The following is a 4,943-nucleotide window of genomic DNA, read 5'->3' as shown; positions in this document are numbered from 1 at the left end:
CTGGGATGAGAATTAGCACCTCTAAGTCCGAGGCCATGGTTCTTGACCGGAAAAAGGTGGTTTGGACCCTCCAGGTTGGGGAGGAAATCCTGCCTTAGGTGGAGGAGTTTAAGTATCTTGGGGTCTTGTTCACGAGTGACGGTAGGATGGAACGTGAGGTTGACAGGCGGTATCGGTCCATTGTGGTGAAGAAGGAGCTGAGCCGAAAGCCAAAGCTCTCGATTTACCGGTCGATCGACATTACTACTCTCACCTATGGTCATGAGCTTTGGGTCATGACCGAAAGAACGAGATCCGGCTGAAATGAGCTTTCTCCGCAGGGTGGCAGAGCGCTCCCTTAGAGATAGGGTGAGGAGCTCTGTCACCCGAGAGGAGCTCGAAGTAGAGCCGCTGCTCCTCCACATTGAGAGGAGTCAGCTGAGGTGGCTTGAGCATTTACATTGCATGCCCCCCATTTGCCAAAGCTAAACTTGCCCAAGGGCAGCCAAATAACAAGGCATGACTCATGACTGTCAGGATAACATGATTCCACAGCTTTAGAGCCCCCAGAAGAACTGAAGGAAGTGTCGAAGGAGAGGGAAGTCTGGGTGTCCCTGTTCAGACTGTTGCCCCCGTGACCCGGCCCCGGATAAGTGGTTGATGATGGATGGATGGATGGATGGATATTATATTATATATAAATAATATTTTTTTAATCAGATAGCAATATTTGACACAATAGAAAAGTTTTTTGCATGAATGGACACGCATGAAATTAACAGCAAAATTGTTATATTTTTTATCTTGTTAATTAATACATTTTCCATTCTTCATCCTTAGTGAAACTCATCACCATTACTGTTAGTATATTCAACATTTTTGGTTGTAAACTAAAACATCTAATCACACTGTGTGTCTCTATCAGGATGGATTTTGCTAACATCAGCTCTGGTGTTATCAGCTGTATTTAGGTGATATGGTGAGAAGAAAACTCCAAACTAACACCACATGCACACAACAGACCATTTCTTAAGGGTGAACTAAAAAGCTCTTGAATTTGCTTCAGAAGGTTGGCCTTGGTTTAGAATTTTAACAGAAACATTAACCAATAAATTAATTTAACCAATGGTTTTGAAGATTTTTATTCCTGGACGAAAAAAATATCTAACATTTCACAACCACTGTTTTTACAGCCTTAGACATTAATTCTGCAGCTTGGTACTCATTGTCTGATGTTTCAGTTTTTTTTCTGCAGTTGGCTTGTTTTCCCTCATTACTGCTTCCATAATAATTGCCTTGGGTATTATTCTGTGGAGTTTAGGTAAATTTAGTGTTAAACAAACACAGTCAGGAAAACCAGTTCCTGTTGGAAACTATAATTACCTGAAACCAAATTAAATGTCAAATAGTCTTGTATTTGTGTAACATTTCAGTCTTGACACTGTTGGATAGTGTGAATCAGATCCACTGTTACTATGCATCTGCATCATTTGCATCAAAACATGAAAGTGGATCACAGATAGAGCAACACATAATCTCTCATACACTCACATTCAATTTTATTCCATCCCACTCTTAAACCAAAGTCATTAGTCTGAAGGCCGTTTTTTGCTTCACAGTAATAAAAACTTCCAAACTTCTTGTCTTGAGGCACGATTATGGATTTGTGTGTGTGGAATTCCTTTGACCATTTATCTACATGGTCTGATATGATGTAAAACATTGGTTTTGAACAGAAGGTCTAAGACTGTGGTCTCTCTTCTGCTTCATCCATGAGGGTTTCTGATGGGGTTCCGGTCAGGTCTTTATAGCCATGTCCTCATGGAACTTTCTCTTCACAGAGAGCACAACCAAGCTATAACTGTAAAAAGCATTTGCCAAAGCTAAACTTGCTCAAGGGCCGCCAAATAGCAAGGCATGACTCATCTGTCAGGATAACATGATTCCACAGCTTAAGAGTTCAGTGATGGTATCATCTGCACTATTGTAGCTAATGCTTGGCATCATGTGCAGTGATGTAAGGTGTGACCTACAGTGGCTTGGCCAGAGAAACGTGAGCCATGAGCTGAAGTAAGTGTTTTTCCTGGAGTGCTGCAGCTTTGGTTAGCAGACTTATGTTGACTCAATGTTGTGGATCTATATTGTGTATAATTTTGTGGCTGTCCTGGTCAAGTACTTTACCCATTGTTAGTTAGCACATTGTGTCTTACTGTACTTTTTTCCTGTCAGTTCTGCACCTTCTGCATTTAGATAATGTTCCCAATTTACATCAGACATCTTCGAGGAACTAAGTTGAATGACCCTTTAAGTCTGACTTTGGTTCTCGAGGATGTTGCTTCAGGTATCAATTTTAACCCTTTCATGCATGCATGACGGTCACTACAGTGGACAGCTATTAAAATGTCATTTTCTATGATAAGAATAGGTTTTGATGGCAGGCAAAGAACCCTCTACAGTGGACGCCTGAGAATCCACTGTAGAGGCTTATATGCAACATTGCCATCAAAACTTATTCTTATCATAGAAAATGACATTTTAATAGCTGTCCACTGTAGTGACCATCATGCATGAAAGAGTTAAATATATACATGTTAAAGGTGTAGTTCTATGTTGGCTGCTGCACGACTGGCTTGGTTCTCAAACCTGTGTCCAGATAGTGTGTGCCCTAATCGAATAATGGCCCACTGTGTGTATTTCTACTGTACTGAACTGTTTGTTTACAGGTGGCTATAATTATACTGTCACATGCCCTGTGTGTGTGTGTGTGAGAGGTTGAGAGGGTAAAAACATTTTCCACAACTCCTCAGACCTCACTGGTTCATGCGTCACAACTTGATTACCTCTGTCACAGTGTCACATGTGTTACCTTTGTTTTGGAGCGTCTGTTTGGATTTATAATGCTATACAATGCTGTGAGAGGAGCATCAGCGTCACGGCCCCAGCTGTTGTTTCAGGAATCGAGTTCTGTCTTTTACGACTTCACGAGAAAATGTTCCTGAGGTCAAGTTCAAAAATAACACATACATTTTGTTTACATTTTTTTTAGTGAAGCAAGTATGGAGGCGCAGCAAGTGATGTAATGCTTGGTTACTATCATAGTCCAACGTTTTGTTGTTGTTATTATTATTATTATTAGTTACTAACACCATGAATTTCCAAATGTAAATGTAACAATTAATGTTTGACATTAACAAAGAAAAGACAATGACAATGTTTGGAGAAAGTCTCCAGAATTAGGGATGTAAAACTTTCTTATTCCCAATTCGTACACATTTACAAGAAAGAACTTTTCTTTTGAACTGAAGGCTGGAAGCTTGAACAGAACAAGTCAGAGTTCAAGTGAACCCGGAGGCTGTTTTCTCATTACGGAGCTCCAACTGGACCCGTGCCTTTCTGTTCTCCCCACTCTGCTGCTCTCATCCCTCTTCATTCCTTGGCAGGAAGTCACACTACAATTGAACAATGACCTAAACACGTACAGAGGATTTTCAATAACTGGAGAGAGAAGAGAGCCAATCCTGGATTAGAATGTTACAGTACATCAACCCAGATGACCCTGTCAGCTGTGTCTGGGTCGGTTCTTATCAATTCCTCTCACTTTCCTCTTAAGGACAAATGGATGTTCCTCCTCTTCACTTCTTCCATCGAGACATGGAACACGTGATAGGCTGGAGTTATCATTAAAACACCAGATTTAGTTTGACTGCTGTGGGTTTTACAAAATTCTATCAGGGAAAAAGCACCTGAAAATCACATACGTTTTTTTCTAACAAATTTAAATATTTCCTAGTTTGTTTTAAACAGTGTTTTAAACACTGTTTGTTTAACTGATGGTTACACTTTCAGGAAACCTGAAACCCTGCTGTGTTGTATCCAATTAATCATTTAGAAAATACTTAAATTAGCTCAAGAAGAAAGTTTTTATCCAATAATACTTATAATGGTTCGGAAGTATAGTGGTTATCATGCCTGCCTTACACGCAGAAGGTCCTGGGTTTGAGCCCTAGAGGAACGCCTACCATCTGGCAGCCTGTGAGTTGCAGGAACTCTGACTTTCCCCACTGTGTGACAAATAAGGGACTTGAGTTTTTATTGCACAGACGACAGTGTGTACATACACAACTAATTTAATTAATGAAAACCTCACCAGCATCAAACTGAGTCACTGTGGGTGGTTCAAGTAAAAAGAAAAGTACCTTCTAACCTTCATGATTCTGTGTCGGAACTTTCCCCAGTACATCACAGACAGTCCCTAACCCAAACTCAATCACGATGTGTCAGTACTGTGCACACATGCATGATGGGAAAGCTGGTTTAATTTAGGCTTAGATTCGAGACTATTGATCCTATTTAAAATTCTAATGTTCTGTAACAAGGGAACTGGGCCAGAGCTACTGAAAATCTCCCACAGAGACTCAAAGGAAATCACTGTTGGAGGAAAAGTACTGGACTGAATTTTTTAATGATTCACCCCAACACAGACCCACACAGACAATCGGCCTCTGGTCCTGGTCGCAGCATTGTGTTTTCTTCTGTATGGAGTCAGAAAGGTTTTTCTCATGGGAACCACACGCAGCTGAATGAGGAATACAAAGAAGAAAGAAAAATAAAATCTGTAATCTGCTGAGACTGGGATTTAGGTAATTCTCACACTTTCTAATGGAATAGAATTTGGAGTCTTTTAAACAGCTTCAAATATTTCTCTCACAAAAATCCTTTAATGTGACTTTGAATTATTTATTCCCATAGTGGAAAAAAATAAACAAAATTGGTAGTTTTTTTCAAGCCAAAGAAATTAAGATACTATTTGGGTTTGGTTTTTTTTTTTGACAGTATTTTATACATTCTCTGAATGTTGTTTTTTTTATATACATATATATGGATTTATTTTTACAATTAAATTGAAAGGTACATTTCCAGTGACAGTTACAGACTGTTGACAAGACTCTGATAAGAGTGAGATC

The sequence above is a fragment of the Cynoglossus semilaevis genome, chromosome Z (genome assembly GCF_000523025.1).
Source record: "Cynoglossus semilaevis isolate Cse_v1.0 chromosome Z, Cse_v1.0, whole genome shotgun sequence".
NCBI classification, from domain to species: Eukaryota; Metazoa; Chordata; class Actinopteri; order Pleuronectiformes; family Cynoglossidae; genus Cynoglossus; species Cynoglossus semilaevis.
This window is presented reverse-complemented; position numbering follows the sequence as displayed.